Below are 12,578 nucleotides of genomic sequence, written 5' to 3' on the forward strand. Positions count from 1 at the left end.
TTGAGCTTAAGAACAGCTTTTTAGTGGATAAATCTAGCCTTTAGAATATGGTGGTGGTGGTGGTGTTTGTTGTTTGGTTTAAAGCAATTAGTCTGAACAATGTGTAGAATGTTTTGAATTAGTTTCCCTCATTTAAAAACCAGGAGATTTTACATAAGACTTGTGATTTCTGGCTTCTATTGAAATGTTTCCAAAAGGCGATGCAGGAACTGCATTTACACATGGTGACCCCCAGTGTGTGCTCAGTAGTGGCTGTCCTCTTTTAAAGGCTGTGTACTTTCCAGGTTCCTACAGTCCTCTGCACTCATCGATGCTGCATGCCTGATCTCAGGGTGTACTGGGTTTCGGATCCTCTGCTCTAGAGAATAAAATCCCCCAAGACTGTATTTTGGATCTGAGAGCTTAGTTCCAATTCCTATCTAAACGAACATAAAATGAATTATGGATAGCTCTCTCTGACAGACAAGCATGCCACATTTACCAGCACTCAACATGTTGTTTAAGAAAAAAGCTGATGGATAGAATCCAGCTCAATAGAGCAGACCTGAGGAGCAAATGAGACTCACCAGGACCCGCTGCATCTCCAACTTCTGTTGCCATGGTTCCTATCACCTCATGTTCAGTGCTAGGGAACAAGTCAAGCATGATACCTCCATAAAGAAACTCAAATGATCTATGCCAGGAGCACTGCTGACCCAAGGGCTACAACAATATCATCACATTTTATTTCTGTATCTTTCAAACAGGTTTGGCATGGTGCCATTGCGTGGCACGCAGGAACATGCCTAAAGGATCAGACCACATTGATTTAAGTTAGTAAAAATGGCATACAAATCAACTAAAGTACATAGTGCCAAAGGACACAACAGTGGAACATCCACAAGTGGTGCCCGCTGCGCTGCCAGAAAACCCATAAGGGCAAAGCTGCCTTTATAAAGGAACTCAAAGTAAGCACATCCAACAACCAGCTTCATTAAGACATTCTTAGAGAAACCATACCATTTCAGTAGCAACAGAATATATGATGCATCTTTTTATGGTTTCTTTCTTGGACGAGACATATCTTTAGACCACTTTTGCAGTAGGGAACAGGAGATCAACTACCAGATGAAGCTTGAAAACTGGCATAGATGTCTGGCTCTCTCCTTTTAAACTTAGTGACCTCTTTTATAGTGGTACAGAGACATTTTTAAAGAGATTCCACTCCTATCTGCTCATGGAGAGAAGCCTAAAACAAAAGACTTGGTCTGCTTTCCTTCTCCTCTGACAGGAGCAATTTCTTTGAAAGACTACTCTCTGGAAAATTCAAAGTTCAGAAAATTCAAAGCCATAGCTCCTCTGTGGCTGCTCTGCTATCAAGGAAAAGCTTTCATGGGCCACGAACTCAGGCAACAGCACATGACAGCACAAGTGAAAACTAAAAGAAAGGCTCCTGTCACACTTCTCTGCAAGTTAACTACCCAGGGTCTTCTAAATTAAATGCAAGCACTTCTTACCTCAGCAGGTAGCACATGCCCTGCCTTTGAAAGAGTTCCAAAAGCCAACCCTTACCTTCAGGGAGAAGGAACTGAATAAAGGGCATCTCCTTCTTGGCCGATGTATCACAAAATAAAAGGCTTAGCAAGTGAATGTAGTTAAACCTACCTACATTTCAACCTGCCTATCTACTAGTACCTTGGGCAGTGCAAAAACTACACAACTGGGCTAGCTAGCATTTTTCTCATTACTGCCATTACCACCACCAAGACCAAGCACTAGAATCTTCCACCCAGACTGTAGCAATAGCCTCTTAGCTGGTCTCCTGGCTTAGTCCCTCGCTTCCTCAGAGGTTTCGCCACACAACAGACAGAAGATACTTTAAAATTTAAATCAAATCACAGCATTACCATGCTCAGAATCCTCCTCAGACTTTTAGTCTTATTCAGAATAAAATCATGACCAGTCCCCCAACTTTGCTATTCATAGTGTGGTCCATGGACCAGGAGCAGTGCTATTACCCAGGTGTTTATTAGAAATGACTAACTTCAGGTCCCATCCCAGACCTACTAAATCAGGATCTGCATTACAACAAGATTCCCAGGTGATTTCTAGGTGCATTAAGATTTGAAAAACAATGATCTACCAAATCCAACAAAACCCAGTCCTGACCTTCTCTCCAACTTCATATCCTGCCTTCTTTGGTTACTCAGCTCCAGCCACACTGGTCTCCTCACTGCTTCTCAAACCTGGCAAGCACCCTGCCACTTCAGAGCATCTGCTCTTATTCTTCCTTCTGCCTGGAATGCTCATCCCTCCACACATCCTGGCTCATTCCCTCACCACCTTCCAAAATCTGTTCACTGTCATCCTCTCAATGAGCCTTTCCCTGACTAACCCAATCTCCCCTCAAAACAGTGTTCTCTAGATTCCTAGACCTTGCTTTGATCATGACATTTATCATTAATTTATACTGTATATATAGCATTACGTTGCATTATCTATTACATTATAGTGTATCATATTATGTATGAAATTATTATCCCCACAAATGTAACCTCCATAACTACAAGGACCTTGTCATTTTTTTTCACTGCTCTGTCCCCAAGTCCCAACATACAGTTGGTATTCAATAAATATTTGATGAACCAATGAATATACAAAACTAGTACTTCTAATGAACAGACATTAACCATAGTTAACAAGTAACACAGTCAAACCTTCGACACAGTATACAGACCTAAAAAAGATCAGATGATCCTACATAGTTTTAACTGTGGCCAGAATCTATAGAATAATTAAAAATAGGAAATATATATGTTTATATTTAAGTATTTCTAGGAATAAAAATAATTGTTGATACCAAGTGCTAATGAGGGGGTGGAGCAATAGGAACATTCATTCATCGCTGGTGGGAATGCAAATTGGCACAGGCACTCTGGATGTCATGCACTTAGTTTAGGTACTTACCCAACTGATTAAACACATATGTCCTAGGACCCAAATATTATTCTCACGTTTTACAGATGAAGAAATAATGATTATATAAAGTGCCAGGGCCATGCAGCTGAGAAGTGGGGGAGGTAGAATTCAAACCTATGTTTTCCTGACTCCAGAGCCCACAACTCTATACAGTATACCATTCTGACTCCACATTATAATTCCTAAAAATTCTAAAATACCATGGACTGAAAAAGGTAAAAAAAAAAAAAAAAAAAAAAATTTTTTTTTTTTACTCCACAGTTCTAAAGAAATAACTCCAAGATTATAATTGGCAAGAGAATACGAGTTAACTTTGGCAATGCTTTGGCCAACTTCTATTGGCCATATTTACCAGGAGCCAGAATCACCCCTAGCCTGAATCTCCCTGGTGGGAGCTCCCACCTTCTAAGTGGTCACCAACATTAAATGACAGCAGCAGTCCAAGGCCTTGGCAGACAGAGACGGCACACTCAGATTGGATAACGTGAGGAGAGTCCAGTAAAGGTATTACTTACAAGGCATTATCTGCGTGTGGAGAAGCCACAAGGAATAATGCAGTACCCCAGAGCTAGCAACAAGAGAGTTGTCGCCAATCCCAATCTGAAGGACCAGAGGACAGAGCAGTTACTAAAGCCTGAGAGAAAGAGCCAGGTGAAGAAAGCCACCTGATTGGAACTAGACACCCTTCAGTCAGGGAGCCAGCAGAATAAAGGTTCCAATCTTACTTTGGTCCCACCCTAGATGCCCCCCACTGGCTAAACCCAGTCAGAAGCCAATGGGCAAAAGAGATTGAAGAAGTAGGTTTGTCTCCTGAAGCTCACAGCAGGATAAATAAATGGGAAAATGGATCTGAAAGGGGCAAACAACAGCTCTTCCACACAGAAGAGAAACTGGTTAGCTGTTCTACCTACACGCAACTACAGCTGATTCTGTGCTTGACATGGCCCATCTCTCTGCCCCATTTTAGAGTTAGAGCTGTCTCTATTCAGGCCACAAAACAAATCACCTCTCCCACCCCGTTGATAGGGTCACAAAAATGCTGCTTTAACATACTGTATTTCCCTGTGATTCTAATTCAAGTGAACTTAAAAAGATTCAAATTTGATCACTGGATTGTTTAACTGTCACATATACAGGAGTCTTTTCCAACAAAAGTTCTAGTAGTTGAAAGGAGCTTATAAGAGACAGTGCTCATTAATTGATCAATTCCCCCTAAGATAAGGACAGTATGGAATCACCTGCACTTTCAGTATTTTTCTAAGAAAAGAGAAAGAACAGTCATGGCTGTATAGCTCAGTTTTAAGATTTGGCTCAGTTTACCAGTCTGCTACGTGGACATCATACAATTCTAACATGTTTGTTTAGCCACCAGCCAGAAAAGGGTCGTTTTGCTCAACTCCTGGACCACAATTTCCATCAAATGACTGTAGGGGGCACCATTTCCTTAGAACGGAAAGTAAACCTGGAGTAGTCCAAAGTGCTGGCCCTGACCCAAGGCCCCAAGGACCTCTAACAGCAGCAAGCCATCAGTCTTAATAATTAAGCAAGTTTTCTTTAAAAAAAAAAAAAAAAGGTATCCAAACAGAAAGTACTTTAAAGTTACTTTGTTTAAAGTACTCAAAAAGAAAAAGTAACATCAAGAAAAGGAATGCAAATACCTTCAGAGCTGTCTGTAGGAAAGATGATGCATAGCCTCCTTTTCAATACAAGCTGAAACTTTCAAAGAATAATGCTCAAGATCTTAACACTCCACTGTAACATTATTGAGATACCCGAAGCTAAACTTTGATATTCAAATTGATCTTCATGGCTTTAAATTTAATAAGGAATCGGGTCCTTTTTTATCCAGTATTAATATATTAAAGATAAATCTCAAATGAAAAAGAGCATGTGTGTGTGCGTGCACGTGTGTGTGTTGTGGCACAATCATAACACCAGTACTAAGGGATGAAGGGATGAACTAACAATGAACTTCAACCTCTACATATACATGTTATTTCATTACATCCTTGCAATGAGTCTATAAGGAAGATCTTTGCAGATGAGGAAACTGAGTATAAAAGGTAATGAAATTGCTGAAGAACACAGACATATAAACAGATAAACTAGTGGTCACAGAGCACGATTTTTCCAATGCACATTTTCTTCAGAGACCATGTCCTACCAAGCTCCGTAGAAGAGCACATAATCTCATGTTTTATTCTAAACAGTCAGGTAAAAAGTCCCATCTGCATTTTCTTTCAAACAGTCACTACTGACATTTAACTTTCACCACCCTCAAAGTATTCTACACACAATCCTACATAAAATATTACTTTTAGAATTCCATGTGAACATAAGTTTATCTTTTAAAATTGACATGTTCCCTCCTTCCTGATAACAAGAATTTTGCAACCCATCATAATATGCCTCCTAGACTTTACTGCTAGGAAAGCCAGCATCGAATTTATAACTCAATCATAATAGCTCAATTAGGGTTTTAGTAAAGAATTTGCTTTTTCCTTCTTTTTAAGGTCTCGAATGTTCATTATATCAACTTATTGTATGCGTACTGAAAATTTAGATAGAACAAATCAATGATTCATATATATATATTATTTATATAAACACACACACACACACACACATTTATTTATATATATTTCAGGAAATATTATTTGATCCATGACATATCTAAATCCATGAAGAAGGAATCCATTATATTGAGGACATTACTGGATAGTTCATTAAATATTTTAATAAGTAAGCATATTTTTCTTATTTTCCTATGGCTCATAATTGTTAAGAGCTTAGTTTTACAATCTGAAAAATAATAGCATTAAATTTGTTGTTAGATATTAGCTCTATTTGTTGCAGCAGAAATATTTCCTAGCATGCCGATCGGAGGTGATAATAAAGATCTAAACAATAACAATGGTGTTAATAATTTATTTGGTTATACAGCAAGTGTCCCTCTAAGTGAAGAAGAAGGTCTCACATTTCTAAACCACTCTGTTGCAATTCAGCAAGTGAATTAAATATTTAGCAGGCTGCTTAATATTTCATTGTAGACAAATCATAGTGGGTTTTACCCAGTCTTGAGTACAAAAGCAGTGATCAAACACCATATGTATATAAAATTTTAATTCATAAATCATTTTAAAGGTATTACAGTCAATAGTACACATGTAGGGATGCTTGAAGGACCACAATTCTGGGTTATCATAAAACAATTACAGCATTTTGTTTGTAGAATATTATGTTATCCTCTCAGAAGAAACAACCTGATGACAGGCAGACTTTACTCCTATTCTGTACATTTCTGAAATCAAGAGAAATTCTGTTCACTGTTTCTGTTACAAAGGAAGTCAGTACTTCAGCCAAAATATTCTGGCTCCCTCACTACTGCATAGCTTCCCCCATTGCCTTCAATGTATATGTATTGCTAAATCTATTTGGAAATGAAAGAAAGTTAATTCTCCAAGGATCCATGGGATTGTATTGCCTCTGGCTATTCTCACTTTCTTTCCCACATGGTACATTTCTATCAGTTTTGAAAATCTCCTGATGGTAATTGGCAGATTACTCTATTAATGTTCCCCTTATATTTAAAGTGTTTTCCTCATTACCAGATATTTTTTATTCTGTCCCTAATAATGGGGAAGAATAAGCCATCTCTATGCAAGTTACAATGACTCAGGGAGGTTTACAAGGAATTGCTTATTAAACAATTATTAACTGTTCGGGAAACCACACATGCATTTTTGTTATTGTAACAGCTACTCATTTCGATATAAGCAGCTCACTAAATATACATAAGCCATTGCTCTACAATAATGGTTTAACTACCGTATCACATTATGCAACCAGAATGAAATAATGTTCTGGTTTAAGATACTATCATTTCCTTCCCTGAAGTCTCCTCTTAGTTCTGGCCCTCCAGATCACAGCATGTGCTGAAAATTACTGTCTCCGTTTCAAAGCTACACAATCACAGCCCAGCCCTCAGACACTACTCCACTCACTGCCTTGCCAATTGTGTTACAATACTATTCAAACCATCCTCCTGGCTTTCAAAATGCTCCTACACTTGTTAGAGCCTTCTTAATGCACTCTTCCTTTGCTTTATTGCCCTTTTTCTTCTCCTAATGTAGACACTAACCAGAGAACATTGAAACAGAGAGCAGAAGAAGAGCATACTATGTGAACTTTATTTGAAGAAGTGATCCAAAAATTCTAAACTATCTCAGGCTGAGATCAAAATAAATCTAAGAAACTCGAAGACAAACCAGGCTCACCATCTCTTTCTTAAAATGGGTTCTATTCCGAATGTGTCCATCCAGTGCAATCGAATGACTCTAGATACAACCAAGTCTATAGAATGGAAATAGAACTTTGGGGGTCTCCAGTTTTTCTTATCTATAAAATGAGAAATCTGACCTAAAATAAAATTCAAGATTTCTCTTATTTCTAAAGTTATCTGTGCCCCTGTTACTCAGCAGTCATGACAGATGTGTTACAAAATACATCATTTGTCAGAATAAACATCTCTGCCTTCTAAATGATAAATTATATTGGACAGAGGTATGTAAACTATCAAGATTTGGGATCATCCCTAAAATGGATATGTATACAGAGAACGAAGGAGAGCTAAGAGAAAAAAACTTCCGGTCTACCTGGAAGTCAGAAAAGGCTTCATGACTGAGGCACTTGGAAGGATAAGTAGAAGTTTACCTAGCAAACAAGCAGGAGGAACTCATGATAAACCCAGGGAACTGCATTGGAGAAAATATGAAAGTTTTCAAGATTTTAAAGTATTCAAGGAGCAACGAAAGTTCTATGCTATCAGAGAAGCTGAAAAGTTCAGAAGAAAATCTAGGAAGTTGATATCTATCTATCTATTTCTATCTCTCTATCTCCTTTCCTCCCTCCCTCACTCTCTATCTCCTTTCTCTCAGTGAATTCTTATAGAGGCTTAGCTCATCATCCAAAATGTTAAGATGGAAAACATGAGAAAATTATGGAAGCCCACACAAATCTACATCTACTTGTAAAATAGTTCATTTTGGCCTATGGCTATGCTACCCTGAACAAGCCGGATCCTGTCTGATCTTAGAAGCTAAGCAGGGTAGGGCCTGGTTAGTACTTGGATGGGAGACCACCTAGGAAGACCAGGTGCTATAGGCGTAAAAAGTAAAAAAATAAGGGATTGTAAACTGACAAGGTCCTTGTAATCTTTGAGGTTAACCAAGGGTTGCCTCACCAAAATAATAATAATAATAATAAATAAAATAAAATAAAATAGTTCATCTTGCAAACATTTTATTTCAAAATACAATTTTAGCAGGTTTGATACAAGTAGAACAATATACTACTCTAAATAGATTCATTTAGCTATGCAATTATGAGATGGAAACACCCATTTTTCCCTTGATTACAGGTTTAAAATTTTCTATTCCACTTTGGCAGCAATAAGTCATACAATATTACAACCCACTTTGTGGAGAATATACTACAAAATAATCACCTACTTATATAAGTCACAGAAAGCTCACTTACTGAATATAAGTCACAGAAAGATGAAATAAGCCATGAGATGGTGGAGATAGGTTTCAAATCCAGACAGTTTAACCAAAGAGCCTACATTCTTTAATATGATGTTTACAGGATGGACTCACAAAAAAATAGTTATTGTAAACATAGTTGAAAATGATGCAAATATAATAGTTGAAAAATATTTTTAAGAATATTGTGTATAAAAGATTATGGAACCTAATTTAATATGAGAAATAGTGTGAAAGTTCATATACAAACAGGTTAGAGTTTCCTTAATTCATGGTATATAAAATTATTTTTCAAGTGAAATCAAATTTCTATAGACGACGACTTATCACAATATTTTTATTCCACCTAAAGCAGATAGATATCTCAAAGGAAACTCTATATGTTTTAAAAGGCTTTCTTCTTTTAAATACCTTTTAAAAGTAATATTTACATAGTTATTTGCACGATATTCGATCATGTCCATACAATTCAGGACAGAAGTAAAACCAAAGTAATCCATCTTGGAATTAAGAACAGTGGAGATGCCCTTGTCTGTATAGAGACACATTAAATAGGAATGTGTTTCTTAAAAGTAGCTTATTTAGGTATGTAGAAATTGATGCTATTGAAAAAGCAATATTACAATTTCTGAAAGTTCTGCATTTCTTTCAAAGTAACACTGATCCAGAATGACAAATGAATATGTATAATATATAAATAAAAATGTGCTTGGATATCTATGTGTTTGGTGTGTGGGGCGTATGTGTTCACGTACATAGTCAAATACTCTTAGAAAATAAAAAATGACTAAGAACTCTGAAAAATCAAATGCTGATTGGCTGGAAAGGAAATAATGGCTTACAATATATCTGAACTGACCTGAATTAAATTATAGATAAGCTTGGAACACAGGTCAGTGAATTTGAAGGTGAAATCAGGCTGGAAAAAAATCAATCTATGGAAACTATTGATGACTAAGTAATCTTTTTTTTTTTTTTGGTCACTGAAACAAAATAAATAGGCTCTAGTTAATGGTTCCAACTGTTCAAAAAAAATTCTAATATCTGTGAAACTTAAATGTTAGAATTATTTTTTCCATCTCCTAAAACATTTCCAAAATGTATTTTGTACTAAGAAATTGGACTATTACTGTGTAGGTCAGTAATGACACTGTAGTAAAAGCCCAGAGCCAGTCAATGTCTTTTTTGTTATATGAAAATAAATAATGTCTCTTATTCTGCTAATATGTACATGTTGAACACTATCTCACATGGCAAGTTTTGATGGAAAATATTCTTTTGTTTAGTAAAGAAGAGCAGAAAAAGGAGTTTCTTTACACTTAAGCTTGCAAAGGGGAACTTTAAATGAAACCCAGAAATCTATAGATTCACACTGAAAACACCTATATGAAAGTCTAGTAGTGCAAGATGCCCAACAATGGCAAGTGACTCTAGGTAAGGCCTAAAGGAAGTTAGGAAATGAATGGAAACTACAAAACCAAGATGAAAACATTACTAAACACTTATATTGTCTACTTAATCAATGTTTATGGGAATTTCTGTTTTCAAAAGAAATTGGCTAGGTAAACTGCAAATAACTGATTATTGTTTTACAATTAGTTCAACAGAGAGATTTCAGTCAATGTGGCCTTGGACAATGCTGATTAGGTAAGAGAATAAAGATGTTTGCTGGCCAGTTTGGTTGCTGATGGTTTGTTTTTGTTTATATGGAACAGGGATGATATGCCATTAGTTCCCGAACAGGAACAGTACCACCTCTCCACAGGGTCTTTTGGAAATGTGTGTAAATATTTTTGATTTACTAAAGGTAGAAACTAGCACTTAGAAGATTGGGAAGGAGGAAAGGATGCTAGACATTCTGCAATACGCAGTATGGTCTTACACAAGGAAGAATTATTCCACTCAAAATGCCATTATTGACCCCACTGAAGAATACTGGAATACTTACTTCTCTACCCACCACATCCCCTCCTTTTGAAATCCAATCTGTGAGAGTCTACGGCAATCCTTATAACTTTAAACTTTGCAAAGAAACTCAAGAACTGAACACGAAATTTTCAAGGAACTGTTCCCAAGTGGTTAGTAGTCAGTTCAGACTAGTCCACAATCAAGAGATAGTCAGGCATATGTTAATGTGTAAAATAGGGGTTGCTAACACTCAAGAACTGAGGAATCCAGCCTCTGAATCCTGTTCTTCAAATAATAGAAGGAAGACAGTCAACCTGAAAAAAACTAATTTGGAGAAAAGGTGTAATTTTAGAGTTCAGTATACTGTGTCAACCAATAGGTATCCTTGAGTCTCAGGTAATCGCTCAAGAAATAATCCAAGTACAAAATGGTCATAGAAGACAGAGCATGTGAGAAAAAATGCACTTAATAGAATGCATAATTTGTCTAGATTCTTCTTATAATTTTAGTAGTAATAGTCCTTTAAGTTTTCTAAAACTGTCCTACATACTGGCTTTTATAAGAATGTGACTCGTCTTATGTATAATCAATCACCTCTGAGCATAAGCCTAATATATTAAATGGCTAGAGAGAAAATTTACCAGCCCATATGGTACAGGTAGGCAAAAAAAAAAAAAAAACCATGTAAAAGTTCTAGTTTTAAATAACTGTAAGTAAGACTATACTTTCAGGGATCATTTCTATAGTTTGTTAAATAACTGTAAGTGTTTGCATATGGTAGAAATTAGTTGGAAATGTCATTTTCTTTATAAGAAGGTGCTAATGTTTTAAAACTGGCGTAACTTGATGTCAGGCTAACTGGCTGGTTTAAATGATAAGACTGAAAGGGGAGGCTGACTAAAAAGCAAACCATGAAACGTCCCCTTAAAGGTTCAGAAAAATGGAAGTACCACCACTCAATAAAAATGATTAAAATGTGTGCAGAATTGTATTGCTTTCCATCTGACCAGTCTCAGGAAGATCATGAACAATCATTATGTGTAATCAGGGGCCTATTCATCTGCAACACATGAAGAACCCTATTTTAAATAAGTCCTACTTCATGGTCTTTACCTTGATTTTTCATCTGCACTAGTAAGACTTTACTGGAATGATGTCTGCTCTGAGATTGTTCATTACAAAGTTGCCTGTGGAAAGACTTATGTCCTCTCCAATTGTTTTAAGTCCATTAATCCAAAATGCAGAGAGATTGTATAATTAATTTGTATGTTTTAGTGATTCATGGCTTTGCGAGAGCTAAAAAAAAAAAAAAGTGGTTGTTTAAATCTTTTCCTTGACTTGGGGGTAGAGGGAAATGATGAGTATCTAAACCAGCCAATGAAAACCGGAATAATTTCCCAGAAAATTTCTCAACCTCTCAACAATCTGTTCCAATATCTGAAGGTTAGTGATATGTAGGAGTATTACTCTATTGTTCTTCAAAGGCTCTTGAGTGAACAAAATTTAGTTTCTACAAAAAGTGTCCCAAACACTTCACTTATCACTGACATTCTTTCTCTTTTTTCTTGACAAAAAATAAATGAATCTTCACTTCCTTTTCTTGCAGGTCATCAAATATGGTATCTTAATATCTCATCCAGTAAAAATGACAATGTTATATTCTGCCGAACACTTCCAAAATTAGACTAGGATTTCTTCATCAGTATCCTAGATATAGCAGAAAAAATTCTGTTTACAATTTTTGATTACTATAAAAAGAGACTCTAATCTTTTTTTTAACAGTTCATAAATCTTCTACTCTACATAGTATACAATAGTTTGATGTTTTAAGTAATATATTTGTTAAATGATAATTAATTTGGTCTATCTTATTCCATTGACTGATATAGAGTATGTTTCTACTTTGTTTTTTATCATGTGATTTTTTTTTATTTTTTATTTTTTTAATTAATTTATTTTTTCTGGTGACATTGGTTAATGAAATCTAATAAGTTTCAATTGTACACTTTAACAGTAAGGCATATATATATTTACAATGTGTGTTCATCTCTCGTAGTTAGATTTCTTTCTGTCACCACATATTTGACTCCCTTTACCCTATCTCCTTCTCCCCTCCTCCCTCCTTCCTCTCCCCTACCCTCTGGTAGCCACTAGGCTATTGTCTATGTC

At 36.2% G+C, this 12,578-nt stretch overlaps 1 protein-coding gene and 1 pseudogene across 1 annotated transcript in view; one reads left to right on the forward strand and one right to left on the reverse strand.

Moving 5' to 3' along the window:
- Window positions 1-12,578, reverse strand: part of THSD7B (thrombospondin type 1 domain containing 7B) — a 793,340-nt gene that overhangs the window by 752,851 nt on the left and 27,911 nt on the right. The window lies entirely within an intron of this gene.
- On the forward strand, window positions 8,006-8,124 carry LOC111736092 (annotated as a pseudogene).

This window comes from Pteropus vampyrus, unplaced genomic scaffold (assembly GCF_000151845.1).
Source record: "Pteropus vampyrus isolate Shadow unplaced genomic scaffold, Pvam_2.0 Scaffold17, whole genome shotgun sequence".
Taxonomy (NCBI): Eukaryota; Metazoa; Chordata; class Mammalia; order Chiroptera; family Pteropodidae; genus Pteropus; species Pteropus vampyrus.